The 15,084-nt window shown below is 35.6% G+C and overlaps 1 protein-coding gene across 1 annotated transcript in view; it reads left to right on the plus strand.

Moving 5' to 3' along the window:
* Positions 1 to 1,217: 1,217 nt before the first annotated feature.
* The window catches only part of LOC5574378 (sodium/hydrogen exchanger 9B2), a 51,763-nt gene continuing 37,896 nt past the window's right edge, over positions 1,218 to 15,084 (plus strand). Inside the window, exon 1 of the mRNA XM_021844388.1 lies at positions 1,218 to 1,470. The gene's annotated coding sequence lies outside the window, so the exon portion shown is untranslated. The remainder of the gene's footprint in view (positions 1,471 to 15,084) is intronic.

A 15,084-nucleotide genomic window follows, 5' to 3' on the forward strand; every position in this document is an offset into this window, starting at 1 on the left:
TGTTTACTTCATTTATCATTCATTTATTTGCATTACATTGTTATTACATTAAAATCGCTTCAACAATTCCACGCCACACAACTCGGTTCGCAGTTGCCTCCCTCCATCCTCGGCTGCGGCCCACATTCGACAGATTTCGCAGTACCAGGTCAGTACTGTGCTCCTCGCCTTCTTGTACCTGCCGGACCAGGAAATGGTCACCTAACTTGGACTGCTTCAGTCAACGTGGTGTTTTTGAACATTGCATCAATCATTTGATTCAATTGTTCAGTTAAAAATATAAATCAGAGGGAGATATGTTAGTATAAGTAGGTACATTTTCTGCAGGGGTTTTCCGATGATGAAGAGATGTTACCTGCGGCGACATAACATGGATTTCTATAATTCCAACTAGCAAACCGCCTTGTAGAAATCAAACAGATTTTGGGGATTTCACCTCATTTAGGGGTCATTGAAATCGACTGTGAAATTATTGATTGCCATACTGTTGGCGAAAAAAAAAATGGACTCTGACAGTGCTACAAAAATGCAAGGACTTCATCAAATATGTCACATCTAATGTAGTCGACAACAACCAAAACTCAGATTTCTCATGTGCAGTTGGATTATGGGAAACATGCGTGTTATGGGAAGCATGCGTTACATGGAAACTGGATTAAATTGATAAAATACGTCCAGCAAAAAGGGTTTTCCATACATTTCTTAAAATTCAGTACTCTTAATTCATTAATTCTTCATTTTTTAATGTTTAAAATATCAATCTGAATTAAACATCTTAAAAGTCCTTTTTTGTAAAATTCAGTGTAAACAGATTGTTTCGCGAAAACTGTTGTGCCAATAGAGAAACGTGAGAAAACGGTTGAATGATTCTTATCTTCGAAGTCCTAATCATATTCTTTGACACATTTATCACCTATTAAATCGCCAGTACAGTAAGCCGAAAAACAGACACAAAACAGATCCACGCGACTTCACATGGGTTAGTGTATTTTCAAGTGTTTCATAGGTATGTGTGGTAAGCGATTTAACCAAATATCGAACAATTTAAAGGAGTTGTAATAAATGGTTAGCAATAACGACGACAGCGACGTGGATTCCATAGATATGAGTTCAACAGTGTGACAGATACACTGTATTGTGAAGCACGAACTTTATTTGTTTTGAGCATTAGCACAACGTGCACACTATAGTGAAGCTATAAAAGAAGTGTGCAATGTGGAATAACATACTAGTTCAAATTTTATTCAGTGCCATTCCTTCCGTTAGTGGTTCACATTCAGTGCTACCATTTCCTTGGCTTCAGATGGGGTTTTGCACGCGGTGGTAACTAAAGACATGGATCAGCAAAACTTGTGAATCAGCATATCCTTCCGGTTTCTACGAGTTCAAATAAAAGTAATAGCAATTGAAAACTCCACAAATACAAAAATCGATTCGAGTGGTTGAACTTTATAACCGTAGCACCGAAATGTAAGTAAAATTTCAAATGGATTTCCTTGTGATAAACCAACGACTATGCAGATACCATCTAGTGCGTACTATCATATACAATTGCGCTCAACATTAGCCACAATTCTCCATCATGATAGCGTATTTGCATACTTGTGTGATCTAAAACACGCCGTTCATTTCAACCGATACGTGACCGGCTGAGTATTTCAATTGCGCGCTGAGACTTATTTGTAACATATGCGAAGGGCTAGTAGGTTTTGTGCTGGCCAAGTCAACACTGTATCAACGCGGATCCCATTCTGTTTGAATCGAACAATATAGCCGTCGGTTTAGACCCACCTGAAAATATTTATTGATGATATATTACAAATTAGGTAGTAGGCAAAATCAGTGATTCTAGTGATGTATTTGAAGATCGACGATCTTAGAAACATAACCACGGTTTGGAAACCTACTAGCAAAATGTGAAGAAATTGTGTGCATAGCAAAATTTTCATTTGTTAAATGTGTGATCAAAGTGAAATAATTGTCGATATTCATGTTCTTATTGTAGAAATTCACCGCTATTTATTTTCAATACGAAGCAGAACATAAACATTATATCAGCATATACATGTAAGTGAAAATTTTGTACAATAGATCAGCAATGGAAAAAACGTGTGAAGTGATTTTAACCTTTTCAACATCACCCCAAGGATGTTACTGACCGATTAGTCAAGGTTTGACTAATTTGCCCATAACTTATTAGCAGAATTTCAAACTGTGACACACGATAGCACTTGTTTCCTACAGATACGTTTGAAGAGTGCAATGTTCGAATCTTGATATTATTTCGTCCCTTTAATGCTACAACTAGATAACTCGAAATTTCGATTTTAAGAGTTCAATTTGTCAACACATAAATCTTAATTTAATCCGGCAGATATTCACAGATCATAAGCGTGTAATTCAAAGTATACATGTTCAAGATTACTTTTCAATCATATTATCTGTGATTATCCATCACCCTGTGAAACGGTCAAACTTTCAATGCTGAAAAGTTCGAAATTTTGATTTTGAAGTTATCTAGTTGTAGCACCTAGGGGACGATTTGACGTTAAGCGAAGCTATTATGATAGTATGATCTAACTATTATGGGTATATGTAATTTTCTGTCTAGTTGCGTGGAAAATTACTTTTCTGAATGGATTAAGTAAATCAATACTTTTTCATCGCAGTACACATTCGAAAAGAAAATTCTTTTTTAAAGCAACGAAACAACATGCTGCGCTTCGCTATGACATATTGATTCCTATTATACAATCGTGAGTTTATTATCTTTAAACATATTTTGCCATTTGAATAGATTTTATTATTATTCCTATGTTTGTTTGTCCTCTGTTTTTTTTTTTTTTTTGTGGAAATGTACAGTACTTCACAGAATAAAATACGTATTGATTCTTTTCATACGAAATGGACACACATTTGGAGGTTTGGGTATTTTCTTATAGTGCTGATTGACATTAAATTTTCACCAAAGCTTGAAAACAACTTGAACTTAACCAAGTAGAAATACCACAGCTTTTTAAAACATTTTTTTGGGTTATCGCACAACTCGCGAAAATGAAAAAAACTTTGAATTTAAAATATTTTTTTGTAATGCACTACCTGCTTTACTATTGGAATGGAAGCTCTAATCGAAAAAAATGTGATAAAGGCATGGTCGTTACGCATAATCGGTACCAAATATGTTTTCGAAATTAGTTCCAAATTTCGAGAAATAATTCATTGAATGCATTTTTCATACAAATATTTTTCGCGTTACCTTTTAGCGATTTTCCGTGCATAAACACTAGCGCATGTGCGTTACTATGTGGCGAGTAGGGAATCAGACGATGCATGTACGTCATTGTCGAATAATTTGTTATATTATATTCTTTGGCATAAATCTAACCATTTTATTCATTTCATTTTATTCCTGAGACAGAATTATTTAAGTTAGCATGGAAATGTTTTCGAAATAGAAAAAAATATTGAATTGCCTTAAAAATTAGAATTTTCCAGAAATTTAATTTCATCTTTGATATTTTTTTTCTAACGAAAATTAAGTTTTATTACATAAAATGTAGACCAAATGTCTGTACAAGCACTCTCTAAACTTTTTTGAACTGAACAGATGCCCATTAACATTCTGATTACAGATTTTAGTTGTTTTCATATCAATTATCAAAGTTACCAAACAGTTTGAAACTGTATTTTGATTATATGGTATATCATAGTTTTATATCCTGTAAATAAAGAATAAAATAATATGTTAATCAGTCCACAGTCCAGGAAGAATCTCCTTCTGCTCTTACGGCAGCCAGTATTTATAGCTCAGAAATCCCGTAGGTATGAACAAGTAAAAGGTACCAGAGTCATAAGGAATATCGCTTGAGATAGGTAGACATGACACATAGGTCATATGAAATATGTATCGTTGATCTTTTTATAATGGAATCTTTGATCATGTTTCTAACTGCAGTTGATAAATGACAAAAACTGACTATTTCAATAAATACAAAACGAAAATGTTTTAAAACTGTTTTAGTACGTAGAAATTGGCTTCGTATAACGCTCGGAGACGAATCACGATTTTTAGATCATTTTCTATGACAACGGAGTCAAATTTCACTTCACATGTTGCGTCTTACTTCAACGATAGAATTTGTAAAAGTTTTGAAAGAGTTCCTTCATAAACCACGTGATCATTTATGGGGAGAGGGGTGGTTTGGCCGAAGACCACTGGGGTCTGAATATCAAAAAAAGAAAACAAAGGAGGGGGAGGGGGTCAAAAAAGTTGAAAATTAGCGTGACGTAATTTGTGTACCATCTGATATCAGTTGCGTAATGAACATTATGCAATTCCTTTTCATTACGTGACTGTTCTGAGTTGCATAATGAATCATTACATAATCATTGTCAGAAATTGCAAAATAATGGTGCATGCACTGGGAAAGAAGACCACTTGAGGATATCAGAAACCAACCTTCGAGGGGTCTTCTTTCCCAGTCACCTCATTAATTAAATATTTAAATTTAATTTATATTAAAAGTAGATCCGATAGGATTGAGAATCATAATATTAGTTGAAAGCATTTTTTGCCTGTTAGTTGAAAGCATTCTTTGCCTGTTAGTTGAAAGCATTCAACTTATTATGTTAGTTGAAAGCATTCAACTTATTATGTTAGTTGAAAGCATTCAAATTATCTTATTCAAATCTGATATTGTGCAAACAAATAACAAAAGTTTTGTTCTACTCTGATATTTTGAAAACAATCTATTTTACTAAAAATAATATGTTTCAGACAACAATTATTAAGTTTAACAGAATCGTGGAAACACATATTGCTTCTAAAGTTTCTATATAATACATATTTCACAGCTCAAAATGTTTCCATATTCGTCAAAATATAAGTTTTACGACAGTTGATTCGATTCTTGAAAAACTGTAATTTTAGTCGCTAGATAAATTGAAAGTTATTCTTGAGTTGTATTTTAGTTTTATTTGTATACTTTAAATTCACACCCAAGCATGCATAACTAACATTTTGTATGAAAACGACTGGTGGGATTCGAACCCACAACCCTTTGCTTGGCCTTGCTGAATAGCTGCAGAAGTGATTTTTAATGTGAATATCATGTATTTGTTTTATGCAAAAAATATACGAAAACAATTTTGATTGCCATAAGTTTTCTCTATTATTACGCTGCTACTAAAAAAAAAAACTAAAAACATAATAAGTCAAGCATTCTTGGCCTGTTAGTTGAAAGCATTCAATGCCTGTCAAGAAATATCAATAAAATAACCAATTAGGCCAGATTTTTGTCTGTACAGTCACCCCACAGTTATGGATCAACTAAGGGTCATTTTCCGGAATATAATATGATTGGTGACACGGTGACGCTGTACAAATGTTGATTTCGATGGAAATTTCAAACATTGTCCATCCCACAGATGTGGATTAGTGAGAGAGGAGGATCCTTGTTATGGAACAAATCGACTCATATTGCACAGCGTAACAAAATTGACGTTTTTGCGTGTCTCAAGGATCAAATTATGTGTCTCTAGTAGATTTGGGGTTGTATCTGATGCCGTTCTCAGAAATGTTCCAGCACGTCACAATTTTTAGCTAAAGGTCGTCAAAGTTGTATAAAACACTGTTTTCATTGATGTTTACATGAAATTTAAACAATGATTATTTTTTTATGATCTAATACATTAAGTATGCAATATATGACTGTAACTTTCATTTCAGATATAATTTTGTTGAAATTGCACGATTGAATTTAGATTCTATCGATTTTTCCAAAATGTTTACTGTCTCCATACAAAATTCTTCGTTTCGTTTATATGGCAAAATACAATACTTTTCGAAACCATCAAAAAATAACTTCTGAGCATCGAAAGTATTATGAATTTTGGTGATAATAATTGTTATACACATGAAGTTTGGATTCTATGGCAAATTAACCGCATAAAATGCCATACAAGCTGGCAAACTTGCATGCAAGTTGGCTGAAATAGTCCAATTTAGCATTTTCAACAGTCAATATCTCAAAAATTAGACGTGCTATGATATTTTTGAAAACGACAATGGATTCAGCAACCCTTAATTAAGTTAATAACGGCATTTTAGTGCTTGAGACAAAAACGTGTTCCGCAATGTTATCGACCAGAACTCTATAAAAGCAATTTATCTGCGAATGGTGTGGTAGTGGAAGTATACGTTTAGCCGTTTCTTTCGGAATCATCCAGTCTTCCCAAACGAACACCGAACACGTTGGTTCAGGCGGCTTCGTACTCTCCTTGTACTCTTTTCTCGTGTTCAAACCGAAACGCTCGAACCTAAACCTAAACTCAAACATGTGTAAAATGAACATCGGTTTGCACACCGGTTCGAAAACCAGGCCATTTGTGCCTCGATTGCAACCGTGCACGGATGTGGTTCAAATTTTGGTGCAAATTTTCGATTGCATCCGAGCTTCAGAACGATGGCACACAACGGACAGACAGAAAACAGTTGAAATCCACGCTTATCAGTTTCTACTTATCGTGTCTCTTAGTATGATATGGCACAAACCTTGGATTTTTCATAAAGCTACCGCTAAATGTTACCTAAAATACTGATCTTAGTTGATCTGCTCAAATAAAGCATTTATTCAAGCTTCAAGCGTCTTGCGATTTGTGCCAAGAAGTTCCATATATGATCGTAGAAATGTATCTGCGTGGATTTCAACCGTGGGCTGTCCATTAATTACGTAAGATAATTTTAGCGGCTTTTCAACCCGCCTCCCCCCATGGTAAGATTTTTTGTATGAAAATTAAAAACTTTTTGTATAATGCGTAAGAAATCTAGAACAAACCCCCTCCCCCCATTATCCAAATAGACTAAATTAAAAACTAATAATTTTTCAGTAACTGCATTCTACCATTTTAGGTATGCAAGTGGAAAGAATTACTACTTCATACAAAAAAGAATTGGAGCTTGATTCAATAAAAATGAATATCAATTACGACATATATTATTTTGGATATTATTTTTGGCTCAACTATACGGAACAAAGTCCAGACGGCCCGACATAGCTACGCTCTCCTTAACGACCGTTTACGTGATTTTTGGAAAAGTATATCTAGCCAATTACCCTATGTTCAGTTTGCTCTAATGTGTTTGTCTATCTTGACAAACATAACGGCCAACCATTGCTTATCATTCCGCGTTGATTTTCTCCACAAATATGCAAGAGAGAAATGATCTTTGTTGTTTCGAAATTTGGTAGTATTTTCTATTGGGGCTTTTATATTTGATATGGACCGGGCCATTTTAGGTTTAAGGAATAGTATATGTTTTTCCTAGCTCAAAGTCGTCAGCGTCCAACGTAACATTTCGAGCGCTAAATAACCGCACAAGTACCAAGTTTGCTCAATGGCTTGAATAGTAAAACGTAAAGCAAAAATAAATTGACAATCATTTTAGTGTTATTTTCTTAGTTGCATCGGCAGCTCATACGTGACATTCAAATTAACAGCACTCATTGTACGGACACAATTTAAATCAATTCCTCTGTTGATAAGCTTCATCAAAACCTAAAACAATAAAACCATTGATAAGAAAACAGGGAATATGTTTTCGATGTTTTTCCAAACTCAGCTAACAACCAAATGAAAATATTTGACGTCACCTTGTCAACATAAAAATTATAAAAAATGGCAAAGCTTACTTCGACCCAGCTATAAAAATAACAGTGTAGGCAAGAAATATCAGAAGGGGATGAATCAAAGTTTATAGCAAGCAAGTATAAAAAGCTGGTTGATGGTTCACGTAGACAAAATGTTTCCTGCGTAATTGGAGCTCCTCCGTTTAATCCAACTCTGATCCATACCAGCTGTGTGCTTTAAAAAATTAATGCTTTGTTTTATTTTCTTTAATTTCAAAAATTTTGAGGAAATAATTTAAAAAAAAATGGGCGTGATAGCTATTTAATTATGTACACTCCCGTACAAAAGTTTGGGTTCACCCCTTCAAAAACATACACAAGTGTTTTGTCAATATATCTGTAATTACACGTCCAATTGAAACTCTCTATGGCACATTCGACGGGCGATGAGTTATTCTTACTTCGTTGGCATTTTTCCAAAAACATTTTTTTTTTAATTTTGGTGCTGGATAAATCTCAATGAACTTGGTAAACTTCGATAATGATATAACGTAAGAACATCGATCCTTTGCTGTGTCTCTAATTCCGTATTGTAGCTCATTATACCAGATTCTGCTTTATTTGGTCAAGCCACTTTGTTAACCGCGCTCACTACCTCCTGAAGAATGGGTTTTGAAAATAAATGTGCGTAATTCAAAATCAAAATAATCAACTCTTGTCACAAATATTCTTCATTTCTCAGTAACAATATTCTACGGCGTAAGTTTGAAGGTCTGGATCTTGGCTTCTAGTGATCCGATTCATCTGATATTATCAAATAACCTGAGTTCAACTAGCATCTAAGCAGAAAATTTATAGCACTCTAGTCCCAAACTTTAAAGTTATCGCAAATCTGATATTGTGCAAAAAAATAACAAAAGTTTTGTTCTACTCTGATATATTGAAAACAATCTATTTTACTAAAAAAATATGTTTCAGACAACAATTATTAAGTTTAACAGAATCGTGGAAACACATATTGCTTCTAAAGTTTCTATATAATACATATTTCACAGCTCAAAATGTTTCCATATTCGTCAAAATATAAGTTTTACGACAGTTGATTCGATTCTTGAAAAACTGTAATTTTAGTTTTATTTGTATACTTTAAATTCACACCAAAGCATGCATAACTAACATTTTGTATGAAAACGACTGGTGGGATTCGTACCCACGACCCTTTGCTTGGCCTTGCGGAATAGCTGCAGAAGTGATTTTTAATGTAAATATCATGTATTTGTTTTATGCAAAACATATACGATAACGATTTTGATTGCCATTAGTTTTCTCTATTATTACGCTTGTAACCGTTCAAATTCCACGAGGTTTTGCGTAAACTCGGTGGCTTAGGCGCCACTCTCGGAAACCGAGAGACCACCGGTCGTTTTCAACTTTGCCCGACTACTTTGAGACTTTTTCCTCAGGGGACTCGTGAACGGCTTTTCTATCTTCTCTCTCACCTTGACGAACCTCCTAATTTCACGCACAAAGTTTACCTTCGACCCACAAACAGTTTTACCCCAAGACCTTAAACTCGTTCAACCCGATCTGACCTTAAATGGAGTTTGGAAGTCTGAAAGGCCAACCTACCAGAAAACGAAAAGCTATATGTCTGTAAAAGGGTGAATTCTTCGAATTGCCCAAAACGGAAAAATCAATCGGCTTTCAAAACTTCAACTACTCTTTATTGACGGAAACTCATTCGGGTTGGACCTATTTATTGACGGGTATTAAGGGAAACTATCATGGCCATGAAAAAGGTTTCCACGTACCTGCGCAGGATTTTCGGTGACTCGATGACGTTCGACGTATCCGGCGGTTGCCGGCGAAGGACGGTCGTCGCTTTTGTTCGCTTCTCGAAGCAATGGCGGGAACGTAGCTTGTCCGCTGACGCTGCTGTAATGGCGGCAGCGACGAAGGGTCTGAGCTCGGGGAGTATGGCCGAATCAACGTTGCGGAGGAGGTGGAGGCTGGACGGAAGGCTTCCGATTTGGTCTTCTTCGAGAGCCGCAACGACGGATTGTCGTGCTTCCCGGGGTTTGACCGCCTCTTCAGGGTCAAGGCCAACGTACCTTCGCACGGCTTTGCCTTGGGGGCTCTGACCGCACGCGATGAAATGAACCCGTCACCTTCAGATTTGGTCCGATCCGGCGTACGTTAATTGGCTACGTACGGGGATCGCGCTCTCGGACTCCGTTCACCGGGGTTGTAGCGTAAGGTGAACTTACGACGGTTTTTGGCGACCGTCGGAGTATTTCGTTCGAAGGGTTGACGAACTTCACCTCCCTCCGTTTAGCTACCTTTACGGCGGGCCTTAGTGGATCCCAGGCTCGAATGCTTCACGATGATGGCGCTGGAGACGCCACGTTTGAACCCCAAACTGACTCCACTTGTCGAAACTCTCAAACCAGCCCGTAATACAAAAAGCGCCTAAGCGCTGGAAAGTCCAACGCGAATGGCGTAATTAGTCAAAATCCAAATTTAAATCATTTAAAAGTCTAAAATTTACCTTTTTGCTCGATTTTACGGATAAACAAATAGAATATTCGCGGAACCACGGTCAAAGGGACCGGAAACACGTACAATTTACTATAAATACACAAAAGACACAAAAACCGTTTTAAACACTTCACTTAAAATTCACCTCTTTACACAAACTACCTTCGGTACGTTAACGAAGGGCACAGAAAAATCTAACTCGAAATTTAAAAACCGCGATAACTTCTATACTCCAGCCTTGTTAAGAACGAAATGACCGAGCTTAAGTCTTTTTTGCTTAAAGAAATCTACATTGAACAATCCCCTTTTTGTCTATAAATTGCGCCAACGACTCTTTCGATGGCGATCTTAGCGCTTCTTCAGGTTCGTCAAGATGGTGTAAATGAGTTACATATATTCAGGAGCCATTACTGCACTCACTACGTCTTTTTATGGCATACATTTAGCCTAGACACAAACCAATTACATGCAGTTTCTATTGCAAGTTCCCATGAGGCAAAGTCAAAATGAGAATTCAAAACTAAATCCAAGATACTTTTTGTCGATATTTACAGAAAGTTATTTTATTTAACAAATTTTATTTAACAATTCAAACTATAATTTTACTTAAAAAGAGAAAAACGTCAAACCGTTTTTCTGTTCTTCAATTTAACTAAAATTCAAATATTATCTTGAAATCAACGAATTCAAAGCAAAATTATTTTGCTTAAAAAGAAAAAAACGTCCCAACGTTACACGCTGCTACTAAATAAAAAATCAAAAACATAATAAGTCAAGCCTAGTACGCGGCACGGAAGACGGCCTTACAGTTGAGGTCAAAATACGCGTATCTGTCAAAGAACACAAAATCTAGCGGAATTAAATGCTTTAGTACTAATTTCAGGTTTTCACTTATTCATTAATGAACATTATGCGTAGCATAGTGATGTAAATATTTTTATCCTTGTATTATTCTATTAAAAATCATTTAATTTTCGTTATTATCACTGCCAACACATGAACGATTACGAACAAAAAGATAGTCCCAAACGATCTTTCCAAATCAACGGATAACATTTTGTGCTTTGAAAACAACGATAATGGAGGAGCTCCTGAAATCAAAGCAATTAAAGTCATCTATATATGAGACAGTTTACGTCAACATATTCGTTTATCGTCCATTTACAACCAACTGATATAGATATCAACAGTTCACTACACGTTCTGAATGTTAGATTACCCATCAGGGATGCCCACGTTTGCATACTAGCTAGATAGAAGATCATCAATTAAAACCAACTGCCTGAAATCAAAGGCGTGAAACGAAAAAGAAGAGTTATCAATGAAACATCATGGACCGAATTTGTCATTGCAAACGTTTGCCATACAAATCAATGATCGTACTCACAACCACTATTTTATTGATATCGATGCGCAACCGTCGCAGCAGTACATAAACAATTTGGTTGAACGTTAGAACAATGCCGCCGGCAATACACCCATGCTTCATGGAACGTAACTAGGGTAGGGACCAGGGCGAAGTATCCTGGAATGTTATTGACAACAATAAAAATAGAAATATTGTTGTGATTCGTTTTATTTCCAAATGATCTGCGCAGAGAGTTATGTTATTGTGAGATGCAAGACCGTGTTATTTTTCATATATTTTGTCTCATTCTAACAATTACACTGAGTAACAAAATTGACATTTTAGCATGTCTCAAGGATAAAATTATGTGTCTTTTTGACAATTTTGAGCTACAGGTCGCCAAAGTTGTATAAAACACTGGCTCCATTGATGTTTACATGAAATTTAAAGTATGATTTATCAAGTTTTTAGATGAATTTTCCACCAAGCATGCATGATATGTCTCAAAACTTTCATTCGAGACAATGTTTCGACATTGAATTCAAAGTAAATCAATAGTTTAATGAGTCGGAATAAACATATTTCGAACAAAATCGAATGAATTGCCTACGGCCTTTAGGGCGTTCCATTCTTCTAGGCGTTCAACATGATATGGAAATGGTCCTAATTTATGAAAATGCTTTTTGCTAAGAGATTTGAGACTGAACTCAAGTTCTATTATAATTGGGCTAACAAGGTTAAATGACGAACTCATTGAAACATTATCAAATAGCGATCATAGAACAGGTTGTTTGTGAACGTTTGAAAAATGCTAAAATATCGTCAAATTTTAATATTTAAATACCATACCTCAAATGTTCTCGATAACAACGAAAACAGTTCTGACCCGAAGTATCGTACTAGTAGTCTTTACTCCTACATAAGTTTCCCTTAACTGGGCAACAGAAATTATGTTACTTCGTGTAGTATTTTGTGGGCCTCACAAAGTTACCCGCGTTATCAAAGATGCGCCGTTTTACGGTACGTTAAAAGAAATATCAAAACAATACATATGCTTTAAGCAGAATTACTAAGTACCGAATGTAACGGTACTGGAAACAGCTCAATACCGGTATTCCGGTACAATTTATTGAGTAAAAACCGCATTTCCTTGCATATATCATTTGTATAGCTCATGTGAGACATGAATATTTGGTCTCATTCATAATCAATTGGTGTCATCTAACCATTGTTTCAAAAGTTGAAAAATTTACATATGAATAAAACTCAATTTTTACAAAAAGTTTAATTTTTATTAATTCATGAATATTAGAAAGACTAGCACCATTAATGAATTTAAAAGATTCTGGCATTCCCATCGGATTACGGTACCGGTACCAAAACTCTAGTTTTAATCATAAAAAAGGATTTTTTACTACTTACACTGCTTTGCATATAAGCCCCTCAATTTCGAATGCCAGCCATATCTAATTTAAAATGTTGTACGGTGTTTACTAAGAAAAAATCAAGTTTTCCTTTAATCATTCACTGATTTTGCTCTTGGTTTGGCATTGTGCTGATACGTTTAGATTGATAAGTCCATTGTGGCAGAGCTATATCTTTATCGAGGATCGTTTTCGAATCAGGCGCCACAGTAACTTGGAACTGATTTTTATCTATAGGTACGCAAAATCTTTGGCAATGATAATTGAACTACTCTGCAGTCATCACTGGAATATATGCAGTGAAACATAGAGGCCATGACCTGCCATGACTGTGTGTGCTATTTTTAGCGCTAGGTGCAGCAATATGCAACATTGCTGCATTGAAAAGATAACACTGTTGAAGATTTCACGACTGGATAAAAAAAACTAATAACATAGACATCTGGTTTAAAAACGATCTACGACAAGTTTGTAGCTTGGTTTTCCTATTGTAATTCCCACTCAAACATTGAGTTTAAATGTTTCATATGGATATTCAAATCCACGGATTTATTGCTGAATATTAAATTTGATGAAAATTTACTATGCAATCAAAAACTAACAGACTTTGTTCGAATTTGTTGTGGAAAAGTATGAAGCTGATGCAGTCCCATAACAAATACCAATCTTTTAAATAACAAATGCAATAGTATCAGAATGCTCCAATTCAATGCAGTCAGCTTAATATTCCGTTATTCTGTTATCAGCAATCATCAAAAACCCAGTTTATCGTTCAAATTGTAAGAATTCTTCACGACAACTATATTACTGCATTTCAGATAACCAGTATAGTGCAATTATAAAATTGTATTGTCGTTGTTTCGATTTTGGGTGAAAAACTGGTTTTGTAACTTCGTCAAACGATGACGATTATTTTCCTCCTAAGCTTGTTAGGGTTAAGTAGACCATCATTGAATTTTTTACGCGTCCTTGATGATTAGTGCTATTTCTAATTCATCTCACGAATTCTAATTAATGAAAATCAGTTGGTTTCGCACTGACATAGCTGACAATTATCGGCAAGTGAGCGCATAAAATTACACTTCATTTATTACGAGAACAGAGTTCTTTTTATTTGATAATTCGAGCTGCAATGTCATCATAGTAGCCAACACAAATTACGCTCTACTAACCCTTAATGCCATTTAAGCTCTTTCAACAATGTCGGACACCGTCATCAGTAATTTAGCTGCAAAGACTGTAACTTCATAACGGATAGGCATGCTTCAATGGCACAAGCGAGAAAAATTCCTGCCGAAAATTTTCAATGGCTGAAGCGGGAATCAAATCCGCAGCAGGAAACTCACTTCCTAAGTTCAAGGGGGCAGGATCCGTCATTGATTTCGGAATTTTCAAAAGCAGTTTTTTTCATTCAACACCAAGGAAATTTACAGAAAAATGTGTTCACTCTATTCTATTCTCCGAACCGAAACACAGTGAACACATTTTCATCGAATAATTTTTAGTTTTTAGCTTAGCTTAGCTTAGCTTAGCTTAGCTTAGACTGACTACACATATCAATGGTTGCTATTCCGTGATTGACCGAAGTCAGTGAAAATGCACAAAGAATCAACTAGAAGTTCGGCTGGGATTGGCCATAATCTTCTTCAATGTGCATTATTCAGTGCCTCTATTTGAACAAGGTCAATAACGACGCCGGCCACGTCCTTGCAGTCAGGTGGGATTGGGGGAAGGAATGTTAGTGTGTAACCTTTGCTATTTGAAGACCGTGTTTGCCTCTGCATCTCCACAAAGGTTACTGGGAGGGATGTTTGTTAATGGGAAGGATCGTTGGGTCACAGGATTCACTTTGATAAGCGATTAGACCATGATAAACAATGATTTGTGAGATATATACATGCTTATACGTAAATATAATATTTTCATTTGATATGAACAATTTCTATGTAGAGGAAAATTATGCCGACACTTGATGTGACGAACCATTCAAAGTTTGTTGAACAAATACCTAAATGTAACATTCCTACAGCTGTCAGGACGAAAGCATGTGTTATTATATTGTACTCATTTGAAAAGAAACAAAAAACTCGACTGGTTGGGACATCATAGAACACTCTTATTCTTATGCCGACACTTACAGTGGCGA

The sequence above is a fragment of the Aedes aegypti genome, chromosome 2 (assembly GCF_002204515.2).
Source record: "Aedes aegypti strain LVP_AGWG chromosome 2, AaegL5.0 Primary Assembly, whole genome shotgun sequence".
Taxonomy (NCBI): domain Eukaryota; kingdom Metazoa; phylum Arthropoda; class Insecta; order Diptera; family Culicidae; genus Aedes; species Aedes aegypti.